A 22,268-nucleotide genomic window follows, 5' to 3' on the forward strand; every position below is an offset into this window, starting at 1 on the left:
TTTTATCATTATATACTCACTAAGGGTTTTACTCGAGTCATTATCAGTGATTGCTTACTGATAATATCAAGGCGTGTAACAAAGCGCACGCGCGTATGGCGGCAATATGCAAATACGGAGCCGCGTGCAAAATGACGTCACAGAAAAATATGATAAAAAGGATAGGGAGACATAAGAGAAGATTAAAGACGCGAGTGACGTCATAGACGTAACAATAAGTCACACATGGCGGGAGAATGAGGAAATAAATATCGTTGTAATAAAAAAAACGGAGTCGAGTTATAACTTGTCCTATGTTCCTTGCAACGTACTCTGCTACAACGTGCTGGGCCCCGGGAGTCTACTTACTTTATGTTAATGTAACAGCCATTAATGATGGGTTCATAGCAAGCAACAATAGTTGCTCTACTATGGGAATGGGGTGTCCATAAGCTTCCGTTCGCTTCCAGTAAAGGTCTGATGTATGCTCTCTCTCAGCTTGGACCCTTCACAAGGATTTTGTGCGGTATACGCCAAGCCTGCTACCATCGCATTGTATGTTCTTGCGGGTTAAGAGGTGGGAAAAAGTTTTTTAAATATCATAAATTCGCTGTGGTTCTCACATAAGCCATAATCAATAATTACTCACTTCTAATAAACAGTGGTGTTCCTTAGCGTCTGAGTGACAACAAGTCCCCTAAGATTCTCAGCACTCTCCACCCCTTTCGACAGCCACTGCAAAGGTCTTTACGTTGATTCCACGCCGGAAGCAACGTTTGATCTCCTTTGGGGTTAGGATGGAAATGTGATTCCCCAAAGTTTTCGTATTATTTTTATATTTTCAGTTGAAATCTGGTTAGTGCTCTCCTTCCTCCATCTTTTGATCCTGCTTGACTCTTCGTGAGACTTAAGCTATTTTTTTATTAATTAATTATTGTTATTGAGCATCCCTCGTCTATATATACTCCTATAAACTTGCTTTTTGTGTGTATTGATATTTATATAAACCCCGTATTTTCTATTTACTTAAAAAGCAAATAGAAATTTATTTTATTTTGGACTATCATTCTCATCTGGATTAATTGTTTATTTATTGGTTGTTTTACTTGACGTTTCGGCCAACTAATTCCTCTGGCCTTCGTCAGGTGGTAACCGCGACGGATAGGAACTTCGAATCTCCTAACTGCATTCTCAGCACTAACTGCCATCCGTAGTTGTTGTCGTCTCACCACGTTTTGGCCAAGTAAATCTCTGGCACGCTCTGGGTAGGATTGAAACCGCTATCTTCAGACAATATCCATCTGGAACCGTAGAGATTCAACGTCTCTATCAACTGCGCCACGGGTCCCGATGGGTGATCAAGGTTGGATTCTTTGATCTTATAAATCCACGTTTATTTATTATCTGATCTAGTTGGCCGAGACGTGAAAAATAACCAATAAAGAGAAAACAACAACTAATAAAGATGAGAATAATAGTTCGAAATAAAAATTAATATATAATGCTCATCTCAAAAATGAATTCCAATTAAGGAATAATATATATATAAGCAAATAGAACTTAGTTATATAGGGGTTGTGGAATTGCATTCATCTACAAAAGATCTAATTTATTTACATATTCTTTTAAACATTCATTTTAATTCCCTATTAGTTTTTTTTTCGGTTTTCTTAGGGGATGATCATCTTTATTTAACTATTACGTGTAATTTATATAGATATTCTACATAATTATACTTGCGTAATATTTTCCTATAAACTTATAGGCAACACAAACCTTTTACTATCTCTAAATATATTTGTGTGTGAAACTTCTAATATAGGGTATTCGAACCCATGCGAAACTTTATATTTGGTTTTTCAAATAAAAATCGATGCAAAATATGAGAATTTAAAATATGGAATTTTGCCTGGTGAAGTTCAAACGACGGCATTACGAATATGCGTGCAGAACGTAATAACTTTTGGTTTATGCTTCAATTTTTAGTCTTGAAGCAAACATGTCTTCATGGCTCAGGCTTTAATGTCAGAGGGGAAAAAAAAAAAAAAAAAAGAAAAAAAAAAAATCATAAGTTATACGTTTTGGTTTCGATTTTCGGTGGTGACTTTTTTTTTTTTTTTTTTTTTTTTTTTTAAGTCATTACTATATATTGGGTCCAATATAATAATTTCAATAGAAAAACGCGAGCATGAAAAGTAATATCGTTAATATTTAAATATGGAAAAATAAAAGAACTAGTTAAAACTGGAAAAGACAGACAAGATATTCTAGTAAAAAAAAAAAAAAAAAAAAAAAAAAAAAAATTTATAACTTAAATTAATTTTGGGTCACACGACAAAAATAAGTGGACCTGTAAATTCACCCTTGTCTGTTCATCCGTCCACACTTCTCAATAACTACGCCTTGGAATTTTTGAAATTTTTCACAAACATTAAACATGATACGAGTAAAAATGTAACCGAACGGTTCCTTTCGGGTTAAAAGGACTAAAATTGACTCATGCTTATAAAAAGTTGATGCCTGGATCCCCCCCCCACAAAACTTTCTGAAAAGTTGTAACTTATTGATTTCTGTATAATTTTGTTTGTCTATACTTCGCGATAACTTGGGCGTGCCCCAGTGGTTCTTTTAGGGCTAATAAAACACTCAATTTTGGGGACTATTTTACCATATTTGTCCAAATGTTCCTGTGTATGTCTATTTAGCAGTTCTGCATGGTGCTGAACTCAAATGTAAATATGTTAAAGCCTTGGGAACTTTTGGGGCAAGATGGGGGTGGGGAAAATGGACTTACTCATTTCATTTTTGCATGGGGCAAAACGCAAATTTACATATGTTAGGGGCAAAAACTACCCGTTTGTACAGTTTCACCAAGATTTGACGTCTCTTTGGGGCTAAATGATGGAGGTGGCAAATGCATTTTTGTTTTGCCATCACTGGGGACCATGCATGCTTCACTTGTTTTAAAAATTCAATTTAACATTATATAATCAATTAATACTGCAATATTTAAAGTTATAAATTTATTTATTTTTTTGTTTGTTTTACTAGAAAATCTTTCCTTTTTTTCAATTTAAACAACTAGTTCTTTCACCTTTTCATGTTTTGATCTTAACCATATATTCCATGCTTGCATTTTTTCAAGTAATCCATGATTTTCCAGGCTTTGCTTTGAAATAAAATTTGTCACCGTTTCGTTACGTGTGAATTATTAGCGACAGTACAGCTGAGCGACAGATCGGTACAGCGATGAATTATTAGCAACATTTTTTTTTTTTATATCCTTATATTATATACACATACTAGCAAAAGTACCAGTCGTTGACTGGGTTCAAAAACAGCTTATACAAAAATGGACTGATTTATGAAAGTATGATAGGTTATGCAAAGGAAGGGTTGTAAAGAGATATCTTCGAATTTGGGGGTATCAAAACCAAAGCAAAATATGAAAGTAAAAGATAGATGACCCCCATAATTTATACCATACCTGTTCAGACCGAAACACTTAGCACAATATTTTGTGGATCTATATTAAAAAAAACTTGTTAAACTTTGTGACCTTTCCATTCTATGCGGTCAGGCGCGAACGAACACCCCATTATTTTATTATACCATATTTCTTCAAAGCGAAACATAATTATCACAGATAAATATGAAACGTCTTTATAGTTTGTACCTATTTTCATTCTATGGAAGTCAGGCGCGAACGCAGACCAATTTTCATGAACCACCGTTCTTCCAGATCAAACATACCCATTCCTGATACTCGAAACATCTATCATTATATGTATCGAGATTTTGTAAAACAGTCAACCATATAAGAGCCTATTCGTGACCACACACGCACACTCTAAAGATAGATGTATAGTCTATGCTTTTAACCCGGAAGGAGAATTAGTAATAACAAACGCTCTTTCGATAGACGCTAGTATACAAAACTAAAAGATCGAATACATAGTTTAAAAGGGTTTCCAGCGCGAAAAATATTGTTCGAGTTGTAGCATTTACATACGGCGGTCTAGAAACAAAATGGCCGCCAGATTTAGAGTTTCATGGAAAAAAATTAATAAACATTACAAGTTTATATTTTAAGTAAGGATTCCTTAAGTTTAACAGCAGCGAAATTATTTCATCAGTAAATAAACGGTTAATCTGATCAATAGGGCAGTGGTAAATTCCTGGTCTCGTGGACTAAATTATCCGTTTACTAGAGATAGCCCCCCCCCCTAAAAAAAAAAAAAAAAAAAAAAAAAATGCTGGTGCTTCTGAAACATAGGGACCATGCCGAAGCCATGTCATACGTAAATTATATTGCCGAACATACACAAGTCGGGCAGTCGTTTGTTTCTGGACAGCTGTGTGTAAACATTACCAATGATCATTTATAAACGAATGCAAGTGCGATTCAACGCTATTCCCTGCACATGGTATAAATGCGTTCTGCACAGGTTTGGATACCGATCCAAAAGGTCAGCTGCAGGAAGATCATTACCATCCAATCTTGGTAAGCAAAGATCGACGGTATAAAAATCGCAATACCGCTCGCTATCAAGAACGCTAGAGTCAGGAAGTCAAAGATGAACTCGTAGAAAATTGTTGGGCGATGGAAAAAAAGACTGTAGATCCACTGGAATATGAGACTGGCACAACATTGGATGATTGTCATGCTGATAGTATAGTGATATTTAAACAGATCCTTGGTGCGTTTCTCGTATGTATTGAACAGGTGGAAGAGAAAGAGGAGCGACAGTACACCCATGATAAGGTTATCGTTGTGGCTCTTTAAAGGCGGGACAACATAGTGATCCGGTTGGCCTGGAACAGTTTGCGGAGCGTACGGATCGCGGACAGGTTCAAAACGAATCTTTCGTGGCCCGTTCGGATTGTTCAGACTCCAAAAGGTATGCTCGCTGTACACTAGCAGCTTGAGGCCGCGTTCGTTCTTGCGGAGGGTGAAGTCGAACATGAAATTCTCCAAATCGATCTGGAGTAGAGGAGCGATTGCGTTATCGGGCTGGAGACTAAATTGTCGGCCAGTTTCGTCGGAAGGTGCCCAAAACGCCCCGTCGCAGGGCGTGAAGACATAAGTCGTCCAAAAGTCGGCCACGTGACGATAGACGCGTACGGTGTGAGACGGAGACAGGACAAATTCTCGGTAGCATGAGCATGGTTTTGTACAGTTTTGGTAGCAGGTCACTCCAGACAAGTCATATTCGGCGGCCATCTTGATCGAACGGACTCTTAACCGTGTACTGCTTTCGGTCACGCTTCCGTCAAATTTATATTGGTAGAAACAAAGGTTTTGGATCAGTCCATTATTAAAAAAATGGGAGTATTTCACCTTTAGTTCGATAATGACCTCCCCTACTTCCGACAGGAAGTGATTTGCCAAAAATCTCTCTCTCTCTCTTTCTCTCTTTCTCTCTCTCTCTCTTTATATATATATATATATATATATACATATATATATATATATATATATATATACATATATATATATATATATATATATATATATATATATATATATATATATATATATATATATATATATAAAAGGGAAATTGTTTATGTGAGTGTCTGTCTGGATGTATACATTTCCCTACCAAATTACTCTGTCAATTTTCAGTCCCACTGACTCGAGATTTGATATTAAGGGTATTGAGATTTGGCAAAATCTTTTTATTCGGCTAGAAATTTTCAGTCCCACTGACTCGAAATTTGATATTAAGGGTATTGAGATTTGGCAAAATCTTTTTTTTTTTTCGGCTAGAAATTTGGCTGCAAAGGGGTCAAAATTCAACGATTTGACATTTGAAAACTCTACCAAACTCCTCCGTCAATTTTGGGTATAAACACTTGACATTTTAGATGTAGGTTCCTTGGACATGGATACAACTTTTTAAATTGATTTTAGCCCAAAACAATAAATTTTAAGGGGGCAAAATTCGGGTAAAAATTTTTTTTAATTTTGACCTCTCAGCCAATTTCTGGTCTAAACATTTGAAATTTTACATAAAGTGTATTCAAACATATGGCAAGCTTTTTAATCGTTTTTTTTTTCCAAAAAAATTTGGCTACCAAGAGGTCATAGTTCAAAATATTTAATTTTTGCGGTCTCTAGCAAACTATTCAGCAAATTTTGGGTCTAAACATTTGAAATTATACATAAGGGTATTCAGACATGCAGCAAGTTTTTAAATCAGTTTTGAGGCAACAATTTGGCTGCCAAGAGATTAAAATTAAAAAAAAAATAGTTGACCGTTGCGCGGGTGTTTGAAGGTATATGCTGAACCAAAAAAAAAAAAAAAAACGTCAATTTTTTTCAAATTTGACCCCTATTATAACCCCTTAACCTTTATTGTTTTCGGCTCAAATCAAGTTATTAAGTTAGATCCATGTCCAAGGAACCTATATCTAAAATTTCAAGTGTGTAGACCCCAAATTGTCGGAGGAGTTTGGTAGAGTTCTCAAAGGTCAAATCGTTGAACTTTGACCCCTTAATCGCCAAATTTCTGGCTAAAAATCTCAGTACCCTGTATATCAAATTTCGAGTCCGTAGACTAAAAATTGATAGAGTTATTGCGTAGAGAAATGTACACAGACACACACACAGACACGTTTACTTCTATAGATATACTAGTATGGGTTCCCGGCGTTGTCCGGGTATTTGGAGATGTATGTTGAGCAAAAAAAAAAAAAGTGATCATATTTTTTAAGTTTGACCCCTATCATGACCCCTTAAAATTTATTGTTTTGTGCTCAAATCAAGTTATTAAGTTAGATCCATGTCCAAGGAACCTATATCTAAAATTTTAAGTGTTAAGGATGAAAATTGTCGGAGGAGCTTTGTAGAGTTCTCAAAGGTCAAATCGTTGAATTCTGACCCCTTAATTGCCAAATTTTTGGCCGATAACCGATCACATCCATTCTTTCAAATCTCAGTACCCTGTATATCAAATTTCGAGTCTGTAGACTAAAAATTGACAGAGTTATTGCGTAGGGAAATGTACACACACAGACACACAGATAGACACACAGACAGACACTTTCACTTATATATATATATATATATATATATATATATATATATATATATATATATATATATATGTCATAAACACCGCCCTTTCCGGTCGATTTGAAGTAGTATAACAGATTTGGTTGCTATGGTAACTAACAGTCAATAAGAACACCGTCTCTCTGTTCCTTACAGATTCTGAGAATTTTTTACGCAGTAATTTTATTTTAACTTTTGTTTTACTGAACGGAAAGTGAATTTCTTATTCCAAATATAGCTTAGAAAATGACCTATTAACTGTAAGATTTGTTTGAAATTTGGTTACAAAATTAGTCAGTGATGAAGCTTTAAAGTAGTTCGAAATTAGTAAAATTAACACTTTACCATATATTCAAACACTAATGGAATGATAATAAACACGAAGTCTGTATTAATTAGAATATCATATTTAAGCGTATTTTACGACCGAGCAATTCCGAGCGGTTCGCAAATGTCGTATAAATCAGATGATTATAATTGGAATTTATTTCCCTGGTATCTTTCTAGTTAGAAATATATTATATCTAGGAAAACATCGGGTACTTTTGTTGTATAGTTAGTTCTCTGTTACGATTTATCTGTTTATCACTATCACGTATAAATAATCATGCTTGTTGCTAAATAAGTATATACACTCTGGCTTGTTCCAGTCGTTTTGACAATTAAACACGGAGACGGCTTCATAACAAAACTATTTATTTAATTATTATTTTGCGTGTCAATGGTCGTCGGACGTATCGAGAAAGTGTGGTGAAAGGTGAGGTTGGGGTTGACAAACGAACGACGTAACAATCATGTGTCTCTCTTCGTCTCTCTCCCTCTCTTTCTTTCTTCTTTCTTTCTGTCTATCTATCTATCACTCTTTTTCTCTCTGTTCGTTTTGTTTTATTAACAAGTTCCTCTTGCTTTTATTGACAATTTCTTCATTTGTTATATCAGAGGTCAATATGATGTACAAGTCCGACCTGGATCTCTTTGTTCCAAAGGAGGTCAATATGTGTGTACATCTGGTATTTTCTTTGTTCTCTGCTTACTTGGAATTTGTGTGTGTGCACGATCTCCAAGTTCTTTTAGCCAACACTTAAGAGAGAAATCATGTTAAGATTGCCAATATTCCTAAGTAAAAGCGTTTCTGTGGAACGAACTGGATTCGGACTTGACACACCCATGTTGTCAGTCCGTTTCGCAGCCTTATATAAACAGCTTTAAACATCTAACGCATTGGAAACGGGAATTTGATGCTTGGAATTTTACATATATATATGTTTCACATATTTTCTATCTCAGATATAGACCAGAATATTTGCGCCCGTTTATTCATCTTTTGCGATGTTGCTTAATATATACTAGTAGAGAGACCCGACGTTGTCCGGGATTGACTGAGAATCAACAAATGTTCCGCCCTCCCTATTTTTATTTGCTATTGCATTTTTCAATTAAATCGATTGATTTCGCGTTCTAGTGAGGACACCCACCTCTGCAGTGTACGGGGGGGGGAGAACTTCACGTGACTTCGCACAATGACTTTCGCAATACATTGTAGTCTACATTTAGCTGTAGAGAACCTTTTGTTAATTTTATGAAATTATCTGTAGACCTTTACTATTATATAAAAGAAACTGTGTTTGTCTGTGTGTATGTATGTGCGCGAGTTCGTTCCCTATGGACTCGAAAACGGGACCGATTTTTATGAACTTTCACACGACGGTACTTTCAAATTTCACACGACGGTACTTTATGGGCCTAGCAGTGTTCTTCGATAAATTTTGTACCAGAATCTATTCGATAATCGATAACCGAAATAATCCGATGAAAGAAGGAACAGGCGATTTGATCAAAGTTAACACCTTACACATTCTAAGATCACGAGTGCATTTGAAAAATCTTATTACCATACAAGCCTAAAGGCCCGACATTTAACAGTAGGTTCTTTGATATAACAGGGGCGCATTCGTAATAAGTGTTTTTATTTAAAGCACAATTGCACCATGATACTTGACTTTTCATTTTAAACTTAAATTCAAGCAGTAAATCTAAGCATATAAAATCAATAGTATGTTCTTTGATATGACAGGGGCGCGTTTGAAATGAATGTTTCTGTTTAGAGTACAATCGAAGCATGATACTTGGCTTTTATGTCAAATGATATATATATATATATATATATATATATATATATATATATATATATATATATAATTATTTTCATGTCGCAGCTCACAAGAGACATGACAGCTCACAAACCGCAAGCCCGAGACTACAGTTTAACTCGCCACCCAAAAGAAAGGTTATTAACTAATACGGATCAAGCAAACCACGGCAAAATCCGGCTATGGAATGAACTTACTTATGAAATGTCTACTTGTGAGACATTGGCTTATGTTATAGCTTGGTTGGATGACCACATCCTTTGTTCGAAACTAAGTAGGTCCATTCTATAGTCGGATATCGCCGTGGTTTGCTTGATCTGTGTAAGTTAATAAACTTTCTTGCGTGTGCTGTGTGTGCTCAAGTGGCAGAGTACTCGCCTCGCATGCAAGAGGCTCCGGTTTCGAATCCCGAGTTCGGATATGTCCACTTGATGAGCCCAAATGAGGGCAAAACTCGAATCTCAAACTGCTTTTGTTTGTTGGCTGTGGAAATAATTATATAATCTCTCAAATTTTGAAAATTATATATATATATATATATATATATATATATATATATTAAAATTTAAGAAATCTTTGAAAACTTGAAGTGTCGAATATAATGATAAAATCATTTTTGTTTATTGATTTTTTTTATTTTTTGTAAGTCCTATATTTCGCAAATACATAGCTCATCAGGGTCGAAAGTCCGGTTCGTGAATTTCTTTTTCTTCATTTTGGTGTTATGGCGGAGAGACGAGAATTTACGTGTTGGTCCGGTGGTTTCAAGTGTGTAGAAAAAGTGTGTGACCATCTTTTACATATATATATATATATATATATATATATATATATATATATATATATATATATATATATATATATATATATATATATTGTAAGATAAAAATATTGTTTTTATACATATATATATATATATATATATATATATATATATATTGTAAGATAAAAATTTTGTTTTATACACTTATATGAAATAGCCATCAACATCCTCCCTTTTTGGGGGTCTGATGAGGTGGTCTCTTTGAATTGAGATTTCACTGGAACAGGTATGCACATATGTAACCACTAATGTTTATATAATAAACAAATTATATATATATATATTTAAATATATATTTTTAAACGATGTTTTCTCCCCCCGCTGTCAACGTATATCTTGAAAAGGGGTTGGCTGAAAGACGTCTAGATAGGTTTTTTTTCTTGCCCCACCCCTTATTTATCCTCTTTATCTAATGTAGGCTTAGGAGAAATATATTTTAGAAATATATTTTGGTATTTTCGAACGTTTCTTTTTAATGGTTTATGTTTAAACTACAAAAAAAACAGTAATTAATTATGGCACTACATCAGGTGTTCTTTAAAAGTATTATAAAATTATGTACCCATGAAAATCTTTATATATATATATATATATATATATATATATATATATATATATATATATATATATATATGAGTGTATGTTCGCATTTGAATCTTTGTTAGGATCTGTAAAAGCGTTCGAATGATTATATGTGTCTGTATGTGTGCGTACATGTGCATACGCTCGTGCGTGCGTGTGTGTGTGTGTGTGTGTTTGTGTGTGTGTGTGTGTGTGTGTGTGTGTGTGTGTGTGTGTGTGTGTGTGTGTGTGTGTGTGTGTGTGTGCTTTATTCCTTCGTTTTGGGCATAGATCAATCTAAATGCGTCATGGAGCAATTTGCAAACATATTTGCGCCAATTTGTCTTGCGAATCGTTTCGAAACGGAATGAGAATTTTATTGCCAAGATCTGCCTTATTGAATTCGACAAAATGTAAATTAATTTTTTTTAAAAAGTAAAAAAAAATAACAAACATACATTTGAAAAAAAAGTTTTAAAAAAAGAAACGAAGAAAATATAATCTATAACCAAGATTTCCATAGCGCACCTCACACATGCCTATAAATAAATTATTTTTTTTTTCTGTAGAAACATTTATAATAAACTTAACAAGTCGATATGACGAGAAATTTAAATTCCATATAATAATGGCTATTCCATATAAGTGTATAAAAACAATATTTTTATCTTACCTTTTAAACTTAACTAGCAAGGCGCTCGGCATTGCCGGTCGTAAAATACGCTTAAATATGATATTTTTTAATGCAGATTTCGTGTTTATTATTATATCATATTGGACCCAATATAAAGTAATGCTTTCGAATGGTAAAATAAAAAATGACTCGTGCGCCACCACCAAGAATTGAAACCAAAATATTTAGCTTACGATGTACTTTTCTCTTTGACGTTAATGACTGTACTATGACGACACGTTTGCTGCAAGACTAAAAATTAAAACATGAACCAATAGCTATTACGTTACGCATGCATATTCGTAATGCCGCCTTTCGATCTTCACCTGGCAGATTCCATTTTTTTTCACACTTTTGTCCCGATTTTCCCCGGTTAAGACCCAAAAATACAATTTCGCATGGGTTAGAATACCCTCTGTATTAAGTTTCATGTCTGTAGACCAAAACCTGACGAAGGCGTTTGGTAGGCATTTTTTTAAACAAATATATATATACGTATGCATATATATATATAAATATATATATATATATATATATATATATATATATATATAGAATGATGTTTGTGTCTACTATAACCTTTTTACACAAATATTACACAAGTATAAATTATGTAGAATATCTGCATGAATATAATTACACGTAATAGTTAACTAAAGGTGACCGTCCCATAAGAAAACCGAAAAAAAAAAATTAATATGGAATTAATTAAAATGAATGTTTAAAAGAATATGCAAATTAGCTAGATATTTTGCAGATGAATGCAATACTACGACCTATATATAACATAGTTTTATTTTCTTTTTAAATAAATAGAAAAAAGGGGTTTAATATGAATATCAATACACACAAAAAATGTATGGGAGTATTTAGCTTTATTATGCATCAGTAGAGATATTCGGCGTTGCTCGGAACATCTATAACAAAATAAAAAAGTTTAAAACAAGTGTGTCCTTAAAATGAAGGTGAGCTCCATCTGTAATATCGCCGTAACAAAAAATAAATAAATAAATAAAAATCTAGGTCGGCATTGTTTTTAACACATGTTGGTTATTACCGTTACTTTCCAAACTATGCCTCCTCTTTTTTTTTTTTTTTTTCTAACTATTTATTTTGTCCACCATGAAATTAACAAAACCCTGCCGTCTTGACACCAGCTCAAAAGTCTCTTACTACCATCGGATCTCACGCTGCATTAGCCAGCCGTTTCTCGCCTTTGACTTTACACGTCCATCTTTTTTTGGCGCTCACATGCTTCTCTAAGCCACGTTGTGCATTTTTCTCCTTGTTTTTTCTTTTTCTACTGATGAAACCCGCGCACACTTGCAAATTTGCATACGCGCTCAAAATGGCTGCTGCTAATATCTTTGCAAGCCAGCTATCCTACAGCTCCTGCTAATATTTTCACACGCGGCCTAACCCTAACCCGCACTCTGTTACACCTACCGTGCTAGAAAATGACTTACACCAGAGAGTATCCTATAAATTACAAAGATACAATTTGCCAATGCATGGCACATCGGGGTTGGTGCATTTATCACTAGTAACTTCACTGAAAAATTAATAAAGGTAATCCTTGATAAGCTAGTCTTATTGCAAGAGAATAAATAGTATGTTATTCTTAACCTTAATGTATTTCCTAATATGCTTTTCTAAAAAAACATAACATTAACGCTCATCTATCTGCTGTTTTAAAAAGATTCAAATAGCGCATTAATAGAGTTAATTTTATCGTTCCAAATCCAAGCAGGTATTCTCCAAATTTCCATTAATAGTAGATTATTATAATCACCATTGTTAGTAATGTACATATATATATATATATATATATATATATATATATATATATATATATATATATATATATTTATATATATATATGCGAGCAAACAGTTAATAAAACATGTTAAAAAACACTTTGAAATGAGTTAAAAACATATTTAATCTGAAAAGGAAACACTAGATAAGTGGATAGTCCTTAATCCGCGGAGTTTCGAAGAAATACTTTCCTTCTCATCAGAGGGTAGGGATTAGCAAAATTCTGGATCGGATTTTGCATGCAAAAGTATTTGATGAAACAACGAGTAAGTCAAAGATCTTACTTGAAAACAAAAAAAAGTGAAGCAGAGGGAATATGGTGAAGAGAAAGGTGATTACACATGAATGGATAGTCTGGTGGAAGATAAATAATCCAGTGATGGTAAAATCCAAATATATAACTTCAAGAAAGTTAATTGAATTTCCATTTGCACAAGTAAAATCCAAAAATCCCGTAACTGGAAGAAGATGGTCCATAATAATCCAAAGGCAGAAATCCATAGAAAAATTTCCAAAAATGTGTACAAGGAAAAAAGGAAAGAATTCCAATAATATTAATAAAAGAAAAATAGGATATACATATATATATATATATATATATATATATATATATATATATATATATATATATATACAATAAAGGAGTTTGGTAGAATCTGCAGAGGTCAACTATTTCAACACTGACCTCTTGACGGTCAAATTTTCGCCCAAACAACTGAATACCCTTTATGTTAAACTTCAAATGTTTAGACCCAAAATTTGCTGAAGGCTGTAAAGGTAAAATCTTTTGAACTTTGACCCCTTGGCAGCGAAATTTTCGGCCGAAAACCTATTAAAATATTGCCCTGTGTCTGAATACGCTTTATATAAAATTTCAAATGTTTAGACCAAAAATTAGCTGAAATGTCAATTTTTTTAAAACTTGGACTCCAATTTTTACCCCTTTACATTTATTGTTTTGGGCTCAAATAAAATTAAAAAGTTTGATCCATTTCCAAGTAATCTACATCTAAAATTTCAAGTGTTTAGACCCAAAATTGGCAGTAGATATTTCAAAGGTTAAATCGTGACCCATTGACAGCTAAATTTCTGTCTGCAACCGGATTAAAAAGATTTTCCCAAATCTCAATACTTCTTATGCCAAATCTCGAGTATGTAGACTGAAAATTGACAGAGTAGTTTGGTAGGGAAATGTACACACACAGACAAACATACAGAAATTTTACTTTTATAGATATATAGATAGATTCGCATATATATATATGTATATATATATATATATATATACTTTTACAACATTTATTGTCAAAAAAAATCTCAAACTTATAATCTCTTTCACTATCTCACTATCTCACTCTCTCACTATCTCACAAGCTCTGTCCCATCGAAACATTCTTCTATTCCTTTCCCTGTTTTGCAAGCACTTTAATGGAGTGTCATTTGATGAACTCATAGCACATGTATCCCTTTAACATGTTAGATTTTGGAATGCTCTCCTGGCTTCCCTGGCTATACTAATCTGCAAATGTTTAAATGTAATGTGAACAAGCATCTTGCGATTCACCTCTCCACAGTCAGCTGTTAGACACGATCGCAAATAATAGCCCATGTATTTGTCGTGGTAGTATGCTTTTGGAGGGGGGGGTGAAATATTGTACAAAGTGTTTAAAATATTTTTTCTCATTTAATCTCTCTCTCTACCTCTCTCTCCCTCCCTCTCTCTCTCTCTCTTTCTCTCTCTCTCTCTCTCTCTCTCTCTATATATATATATATATATATATATAACTACTTCATTTACTCACATAAAATTAATATACGAAAGTATAAATTTATGCGTAAACTTTAAATATTTACTTCAAAAGTGCTCAATACGTAGCTAGAGCTAGTTAGTAATTTATAAAATATATATGGCGATTAAGCTACACTGAATATTCCGCGTTTCATCCACTAGGCGCATAAGCCTGTAGAATCCTAGAGTGGATGAAACGCGGAATATTCAGTGTAGCTTAATCGCCATATATATTTTATAAATTACTAACTAGCTCTAGCTACGTATTTAGTTTTAGTAACTAAACTTTCACCTGATGATATTTTGCTGCAGGTACAGTGTGCAGGACTTAAAGTAGACTTCACTGACTATCTGTCTCTTCGACTCTCCACATGTCTTCTCTTAAGTCCCTCTCTCTCTCTCTCTCTCTCTCTCTCTCTCTCTCTCTCTCTCTCTGTATATATATATATTTCTAAACATCGACATACAGTCCTGTTTCGTTGTATCACAACTCATCAGTGCCGCTAGACTAGCATCTCTCCCAAGGTGGGGATTGAACCTAGAACCATCGTGTTGACAGTCAGCAGTTCTACCGATCGACCCACGGGAGGGACGCCCGTAAATTATCTCGCCAAATGTCTATTTAAACAAACATTTGCCCACCACTTTTACAGTGCTCTAACGGTTTGTTTATAAACAAACAGTGAGCCTCGCATTCTAAAAAAAAAAAAAAAAAAACTAATATATCTGATTGGATAAAATGCATGCCTTTTTTTACTATTGACTTTGAATCTATTAATTTTAAATTAAAATTTTCTTTTTTAAATTTATAACATTAAAACACAATATTGTAAATTTTATTTTTTAAATTAATATTTTATTTTTACATTTTTTTCCCCGAGCAAGCGATATATTTGATTCGCAAGGGAGAACAGGGCCCAGCACTGATCTACAAAGCCACCACACTACTAATAATTTTATGTCTCCTATTTGTGTTGTTAGCTATCGACACATTGTTCATATCTGATATCTTTCTGGAAATAATTCCTAATAAAAAAAAATGCCAAGAATTATTTTCTGATACATATTAAATGCATGATGCCAAACAACAGTAAGCGGATACAAATCTAAGTCTATACAATCTCACACAATATCTTTAATAACTTTTCATCCACTACCACATAATTACTGAATAAAATACTTACTCCTTATACATCTCAGAAATCTCAGAAATCTCAGACACAGATAATAAATGTCGAAAGGCCATAAAAATTAATCCGGATATCAACTAGAAAAAATCTGTTGCTGAGTTAAATGATTGTTGACAGCGTCATAACCTTGCATTAGTTTGCATGATGTGTATATAGCCGACGAAATGCAAAAATAATAAGCCTTTGTATTATTTCAAATGATGCATATTAACGAAGCCAACGTTCGGTTTATATTTGCTTCAGTAACTAAACTGTCTCACAATGAATTGCATTTGTGTTTCACGTGCGTCTGTTTTGCTACAAGTACGGTGTGTAAGTCTTAAAGCAGACTTCACTGTCTCTTCTACTCTCCACATTTCTCTCTTGCTACTTCTCTTAAGCCTCTCTCTTTTTCTTTCTCTCTCTCTCTCTCTCTCTCTCTCTCTATATATATATATATATATATATATATATATATATATATATATATATATATATATATATATATATAGTGTGTGGGGAGATGCGGCCTCCATAGAATGAAAATAGGCACAAACTTTTATATATATTTTAAAGTTAAAATATTTTTCCCTTCCGGGAATTTAAACTGCATTCTTTATTTTTATTTTTGCATTTTTTTTTATTCAAAGCTTCTTTAATATATATATAGGATTAAAAAAAAAAATTCAAGTTTTTGAATCCTACCCATGTCAGGAAGGACAAACATATGAGTGCGTTGTCCTTCCCGACAGGGGTAGGATTCAAAAACTGTCTTTTTCGCACGATCTATGACTTTTTCTTTTCTTACATTTTTATTTCAATTATCCTGAAGATGTCCTCTGAAATAAGGACGAAACGTTGATTATTTTAATAATTTCATTCGGTTTTTCTATTTTTCTCAAAACATAACGTCAACCACCGCTGGTATTTTTTCATTCCTTATACATATATATATGTATGTATGTATTGTATGTATGTATGTATGTATGTATGTGTGTGTGTGTGTGTGTGTGTGTGTGTGTGTGTGTGTGTGTGTGTGTGTGTACGGTACAATCACGTTGGCACATCGGTTCTCGTCAGATCACCGAAGTTGAGCAACGTTAAGCCTGGCTAGTACCAGATGGGTGACCATTTGGGAAGGCTGCGCGCTGCATGTGCTTTCCGCTTATCTCGGCATTTGTTTCCAGTCGTCCGTAACCTCTATTTACCACGTGTATTCAACAATGCCGACTCAGGAGAGGTGTGGTTGGAGATTGCGCAACTCTTGCCACAAAAATTTCAAACGCAGGCACTCTTACCGTGGATATCCATCGTCCTCTAAGATTGAGGAGCCACTTATATCTATAATATAAAGCTGAACGTCTGTGTGTGAGTGTGTGTGTGTGCGCGCGCGTGTGTGTGTGTGTGCGTGTATGTGTGTGTGTGTGTGCGTGTGTGTGTGCGTGTGCGCGCGCGTGTGTGTGTGTGTGTGTGTGTGGTCACGAATGGGCTCCTATATGGTTGACTACTATAGAAAACTGATTACATATAATGATAGAAGATTATCGAGACACATGAATGGGTATGTTTGATCTGGTAGAATGGTGGTTCATTAAAATTGTGGGGTCTGCCTTCGCGCTTGGTCTACAATATATGGAAATAAAAAATTTAAAAATTAAAAAAAAACGTTTACAAGTGTTTTTTTTTATATAGATGTACATAAGAATACTTTGATAATATGCTTTAACTTAAATAGGGATGGTATAATAAAATTGTGGGGTCTGCGTTCGCGCCTGGCCTCCATAGAATGGAAATAGGCACAAACTTTAATAAAGACTTTTCATATATATCTGCGTAAGTATACTTTTAATTTTCGACCCCAACCGATTAAAATACTTGCCCTATCTCTGAATACCCTTTATGTAAAATTTCAAACGTTTAGACCAGAAATTGTCTGAGTAATTTGGTAGAGACCGCAGAAGTCATTTTTTTTTTATTTTGACTCCTATTATGGCCCCTTAACATTTATTGTTTTGGGCTCAAATCAAGTTATTAAGTTAGATCCATGTCCAAGGAACCTATATCTAAAATTTCAAGTGTTTAGACTCAAAATTGTCGGAGGAGTTTTGTAGAGTTCTCAAAGGTCAAATCGTTGAACTAAGACCCCTTAACAGCCGAATTTCTGAGCGAAAACGGATTACAAAGATTGTTCCAAGTCCCAGTACCTTGTATATCAAATTTCGAGTCTGTAGACTCAAAATTGGCAGAGTTACTGCGTAGGGAAATGTACACACACAGACACACAGACACGTTCACTCTTATATATATGAAGATTCTCTCTATTTATCCGTTGTTGTGATACCTATTCCAATAGTTTCTTTTAAAAAATTGCAGGATTTTCGTACGCTCTCTCCCTGCTGACAGTATCCCTCCTATCAATAGACTTGGACTTTTCAAGACCAAGATTAATAAGTGTCTCGTATATTTGCAGTAATTCGCCTTCAAATTAATCAATACTTTGTACACTGATGATTGCGGAAGCTTGAAACACTAATGATTGTGGGCATAAAAATAATTTTTAATATTTATTGGAAAAATGTCATATATATATATATATATATATATATATATATATATATATATATATATATATATATATATATATATATATATATATATGCTTAGATCACCATTAGATCACTATTGCCGGATGTTACGACATTTAAAAAAATAAATGCTAAAATTTCAACGATATTTCTGCGGTTGAGATTGGCCGTGATGTCTGTTTCTTGCTAAGCTCGCATGTGTATACCATGATGTTACGACATTTAAAAAAAAATTAATGTTAAAATTTCAACGATATTTCTCGTTGGTTTGTTCCTTGCTATGGTAGTCAGAGATGGCTTCGTAGCCGAGTTCGTGGCCGAGTTCGAATCTCCCCACCGGTAGTAATCGTGTCATCCTGCACTGATAATTCACGAAAGGATAAAACACTAGTGTCTGTAGATATTATAAAAATTATTATTATTGTAATAACTATATATATATATATATATATATATATATATATATATATATATATATATATATATATATATATATATATAAAGCTGAACGTCTGTGTGTGTGTCTGGTCACGATTAGGCTCCTAGATGGTTGACTATTTTAAAAACACTAATTACATATATTGATAGAAGATTTATCGAGAATCAGGAATAGGTATGTTTGATCTGGCAGAACGGTGGTTCATTAAAATTGTGGGGTCTGGGTTCACGCCTGGTCCACAAAGTATGGAAATAAATAATGAAGAAAAAAACGTTTTCAAGGGTTTTTTGATATAGATGTACATAAGAATACTTTGATAAGTATGTTTCAACTTAAATAGGGATGGTATAATAACATTGTGGGTCTGCGTTCGCGCCTGTATTCCATGGAAATATGGCACAAACTTTAACAAAGACTTTTCATATCTATCTGCGTATGTATACTTTAATAATTATGTTTCAGTTTGAAGAAATATGGTATAATAAAATTATTGGTTGTTCGTTCGCGCCTAACCTCCATAGAATGTAAATATGTCACAAAGTTTAACAAGGTTTTTTTTAAGGGGTAAGGGTTCACAATAACACCTTAACTTTAATCTTAATTCACGTTAGCTTTTATTTATTTTTTTTTAGTTGAATCATATTGTGTCGAATAAATTCACCTCATAAATTCATGTTCTTATTAAAAATGAAAGCAAAAAGAAAAGTCGGAACTTTAGACAATTCTCGACACAAATTTTGCATAACTCTGTTTTTCCTTCTCCACTAGCACATGGCACACTTTCGAAAATAGATAAATAGATAAATGATAAAAAATAAGAACGTTACTTGTTATTGTGTCAAAAGAAGGAAAAAATCCTGCTTCCGTGATTACGTGTTTTTTAAAAACATTTGCATAACCTTTTTATTTTTATTTTATATCAGTTTAAGCTTTTTTTTTTGTTAGTGTACTAGAAGGAATTCAGTTGATTACAACCCTTTCTGCGTAGTCTTTACATTACAATAGTACAACACTGAATCCGACGGCGCAATACTACACCGTTCAATACTGTAAAACTGAAACGAAGCTGTTCTGCTTGAAAAGGTGCCATTTTTTCTTATTCATATTTATATCGATTCTTTGCCTTAAAAACTAAAGTAATTACGTGTTTACTTTTTAATATCCCATTTTGCTATCCTATTTTAATATTCTATTTGGCTGTTTTAGATTATTTTACTAAAGTAAATAAAGCTTCATTTTTAAAAAAAAACTGCTTTTGTTTCTTTGTTTTTCGATATTTCGTCGATATTATTTAGTAAGAGTGTTCAGCAGAAAATCCAACAAATGACTACCCGAAAAAATAAATATACAATAAATAAATGTTACCATAGTCAATAAAATTTCAGTTCATGTTATTTTTTGTTTTGAAATTGTTTTTAATGCTCTTTAATTGAAATAATTTCAGTGAACCGAAATTAAAACGAAATTTTAGGCGATAACTACTTAAATGAATTTTTATATAAACTACACATGCCATAATCGAATATTCCTCAAGCACAAAATAAAGGAAAGCATTAAAATATGTTTATAAATATTCCTTACGCTGACGGAACTCTCTTAAATTGTTAACACAGAATGCTCAGGTGCCCCTCCTTCAAATTGAATACGGGGCTCTCCATTTCAAAGTCGCTGCCATTTTAATTTTTTTAAACCGGTTCGTGAATTAAAAAAAAAAAGATTTTTTACAAACTCCTTAAAAATACAAACCAATGAACTTTTCTACCATAAAATTAACTTTTATTAACTATGGTAACATTTATTTATTATATATTTATATTATTATATATATAACATTTTTTATTTGTAAGGAACATCATTTTGTTGGTCACTCTTGGCTACAAATGGAAACAAAGTTGACATAAAAAAAATATATTTTCGCGAAAATTATCTTTACTTTCATCATATTTTGCTTAGGGTAAAATTTCTGAGTATCAAAACCTATCTCTTTACAACCCCCTCCTTTTCATAACCTATCATACTTTCAATATCACAGTCCATTTTCTATAGGCTGTTTTTGAACCCAGTTAACGACGGGTACTTCTGCTAGTATATATATATATATATAATAAATGAAATCAAAAGGATGTAGTGTTTACCTGATATACGCAATGGTAAACTTCAGTGAAATATAAATACCAGTGTTTATATATAGATAATTTATTCCCCACCTAATAAAAAAAGCTCAATACGCAATACAGTGAAATTAAAACTGTAAGTTGAACTTTACAATCAAAATTTATTGTTCGACTGAATACTCCAAAAAACAATTTACAAAGTCCTTATTCCGCAGAGTTTCAAAAAATTATATTCTTGCTATTCTTCTGACCAGAGGACAGAAAGAAATCAGCAAATTATATTTGTAGCAATGCTAGAATTTGCTAGTTATGGCGTTAAGTTAAACCGCAATTTATTGTTGTCATAAATTGCTAAGAAAACAAGTGAAAAAATATTGGATATGTAGAAATAATATAAAAACAAATCGCGCATAATATTTCAGCTTGCAAAAATATTGGCGAAAATAATTCTTTAAAGAGAATGAAGTCCAAAAGTAAATCCAGTGTGGTGTTAATAATCATAGTTCGGTTGGAAAGTCCAAAGAAAAATTGATCTCCAGTCAAGTGGGGTGGAAAAATAAAAAGGAATAGAAAACAAGCATGTCATCTTCATCACTGGTTTAATTAGAAAGGTAATTCCAGATTAATTTTTTTTAATTAAAAAAAAGAGGTCATCACGTGGAAGTTTGTATTAGTCTAACCGGATATTGTCTAGACAGACCGAAACAATTCTTTCTAGAAAGTATTGCAACTCGTTGTCAGTGTAAAAAGGGTGGAGAGTGAGGATTAGAAAGGTTTAAGGGTGGCAAAGTCGAAAGGTAATGATGATGATGATGATGATGATGATGATGATGATGATGATGATGATGATGATGATGAAAAATAATAATAATAATAATAACGATAATAATAATAACAAGGCCGATAGCCATTAGTCGCGTGCTCTCGTGTAATGAATGAATGCGTGAATGTAGGAGTGACATGAAATTCTTAAAGATAAACTCAAATGACCGAAAAATAGGCTGAAATGACTTAAATAAATAAAAAGTAAATGACTTAGAATGACTTTAATGAACTTAAGGATGAATAGAATGACCTTAAGAATGACTTGAATGCTTAGAAAATAACT

The 22,268-nt window shown here is 33.2% G+C and overlaps 1 protein-coding gene across 2 annotated transcripts in view; it reads left to right on the forward strand.

Moving 5' to 3' along the window:
- The window catches only part of LOC145256466 (carbonic anhydrase-related protein 10-like), a 696,397-nt gene that overhangs the window by 517,478 nt on the left and 156,651 nt on the right, over positions 1 to 22,268 (forward strand). The gene's annotated exons all lie outside the window — the stretch shown is intronic.

The sequence above is a fragment of the Euprymna scolopes genome, chromosome 32 (assembly GCF_053919585.1).
Source record: "Euprymna scolopes isolate OS-2025 chromosome 32, ASM5391958v1, whole genome shotgun sequence".
Classification (NCBI taxonomy): Eukaryota; Metazoa; Mollusca; class Cephalopoda; order Sepiida; family Sepiolidae; genus Euprymna; species Euprymna scolopes.